This window comes from Silurus meridionalis, chromosome 14 (genome assembly GCF_014805685.1).
Source record: "Silurus meridionalis isolate SWU-2019-XX chromosome 14, ASM1480568v1, whole genome shotgun sequence".
NCBI classification, from domain to species: domain Eukaryota; kingdom Metazoa; phylum Chordata; class Actinopteri; order Siluriformes; family Siluridae; genus Silurus; species Silurus meridionalis.
In genome coordinates, this window is record NC_060897.1 from 1,466,235 (window position 1) to 1,469,167 (window position 2,933).

Genomic DNA, 2,933 nt, shown 5'->3' on the forward strand with positions numbered 1-2,933 from the left:
CTTCGGGATGAGGGCGAAGTCTGCAGGAGATAAGTAGAAGTGCAGAAGTGAGATCATGTAGATTGTATTCCGACGATCATCATGCACGAGTTGCTGAACGGTTTCGGGGGTTAAGCTTGTCGGAGGTCTTCCTGACCTCTTGTCGTCTTCCAGTGATGTTCTTCCGCTATTGAAGTGCACATGCCGCTCGAAACACCTCAAATGACTCAAATGTCCAACATACATCATGTCAAACGTCTCTGTGGCAGATTTGCCCAGTTTCACGCAGAATTCTTTGTTCTAAATCGCTGTCCATCATGAATTCACAGACGTGGCAGCACCAGTTAGCAGAAACGTTTTGATACCACCTCCTAAAGTGCATTTACAGCATGTTTACAGCTCTTCTCACAAAACTCCAAAAAAATGCTCACAGGGAGCAACAAAGAACAAAACGGTGAAAGAAGATCATCAGATCCTGATGAATATGCAGTCCTCAAAAAACATTATTAATTGAATAGGAGTTTTATTCCACTCCTTTGCAAATTATGTAAGTATAATTTGTAATATATTATAAATAATTGTATTGATTTCCAAGCACAACAGTCGGCCCTTCAGATCACCATCCGCACTGAGCTCCATGACCTCCACTGCAGGCAACACTAAAGCGAGTCCAGGAACATTATAAAGAACCTCAGGCATCTTTACACTAAACTCTGGTCTCTGCTTCAGTCACGTGAACAATCGCTCACATCAGCACTTTATTCCAAATACAGTCCTACTGTTTCTGTCCTGATCGTATTCTTTAGATATTTTTTGTTACCATTTTTTGTTTTAAAAGTTGGAATGGGTTTGTATTTGACCAATATTGCATTCCTGGCAGCTAGCTCACTTGCTGCTATGCCCATATATGGTATACACTCATTTACTTAATATATCAGTATGTTTCATGTCAATGCACATTATATTTAAAGGCACTTTATTCCACACCTTTAGTGTCTTATGTAGTCCTTTGAAGGTCCTTTGTAGTTCTGTGAAATCCTTTGCTGATTTATTTAGTCTTGTGTAAGTCATATGTACTCCTCTATCAAGTCAAGCAGTTTTACAGAATTTAACAGTGAAGGTGAATGGTGTGTATTTATCCCTGATGAGCAGCCGTGGCGACTGTGGTGAAGGAAAAACTCTCATAGATGTTATGAGGAAGAAACCTTGAGAGGAACCAGACTCAAAAGCAGAACCTCATCCTCATTTGGGTGACTGTAAGAGTGTGATTATAGTCTTTAAACAATACAGAACACTTTAGAGTGAGAACTAACATGAGCACTGAAGTGTGTGATTATGAGTAATAATGTATTCTTTGTATTCTTGTGTAGGCTCATGCAGTCCTTTATAGATCTTTTATAGTTCTGTGTAGGTATTATACAGTTTTATGCAGGGGTTATGTAGTCTTTACGTAGCGCTGTGTAGCCTCATGTTGTACTGTGTTAATTTAGTCATATATAGTCCAATATTCCTGTTTAGTTTTTTGTGTTTTTTCATGTAGACGTGTGTAGATCTGGTGTAGGTCTTGTTTAGGTTTAAGTAGTCTTCATATAGTCCTGTGCAGTCTCAAGTAATTCTGTGTAGTCTTAGAAGTTGCTGTGTAGGTCTTATGTAGTCCTGTATAGGTTTCATGTAACCTGTGTTGGTTTGTGTAGTCTAGTGTAGGTCTTATGTAGGCCTGTGTAAGTATGTGTACTTAGGTCTTATGTAAACCTGCGTAGTCTTGTGTAATCCTGGGTAAATCTTATGTAGTCCTGTTTTGTTTGTATAGTCCTGTGTCGGTCCTATGTAGCCCTGTGTAGTCTCATGTAATACTTGGTAGGTCTTATGTAGTCCTGTGTAGTCTCATGTAGTTCTGTGAGCTTAGGTCTTATGTAAACCTGCGTAGTCCTGTGTAATCCTGTGTACATCTTATGTAGCCCCATGTTGATTTGTGTAGTCCAGTGTATGTCTAATGTAGTCCTGTGTTGTTTGTATAATCTAGTGTAGGTCTTATGTAGGTCTGTGTAGGTCTTTTGCAGTCCTGCATAGTCTCATGTAGTCCTGTGTAGGTCTTATGTAATCTTATGAAGGTCTTATGTATACCTGTGTAGACTCATGTAATCCAGTTTAGGTTTTAAGCAGTCTTGTGTAGTCTCATGTAATCCTGTACATGTCTGTATAAGAACTACACAACAGTAAAATACATCGAACCAAAATGAAGAACGGAAATAAAAACTAAACAAATCTCAGTTTTTCAAAATGAAAAGAAGAATTTATAGCGTGAGGTTAAAAAATGTAATCCAAAAGCTGAAGGTCACAATCACATTTCACCATCTGTGTGCAATTTATCACGGGAAGCTCACACGTCATGGGATGGCGAAGTCGTGAGGTAATGCCATGAGACACGCTGTGTGTGTGTGTGTGTGTGTGTGTGTGTGTGTGTGTGTGTGTGTGTGTGTGTGTGTGTGTGTGTGTGAAATGAAGAAAGAATTCATGATAACAGGTCAATTTTGTGGCCTGTATGTTTTTTCCTGTTTCGAAACAGTAGAATTTATATCCCGAAGCTAAACAAAAAAAATTCAACACCCAAAACTCTCAACACCCTGATAACCCTAAACACCAACACTCTTACATCTCTTACCAGCCTTGATACCCTCACGACTCTCAACATACTCACAAGCCTTACGATCTTCAACAACTTCACCACCCTCAATCCCCTCATGACCCCCAACACCCTCATGACTCACAATCCTCCTTCAAAACCTTCGACACCCTCATGACCCTCAACAACATCATAACCCTCAACACATTCATGACCCTCAACAACTTCATCACCTTAAACACCTTCAAGACTCACAATCCTCGCAACCCTCAAAACCCTTGATAACCTCACTAAAAACCCGCACAAACACCTTCAACACCATTAATCCCAT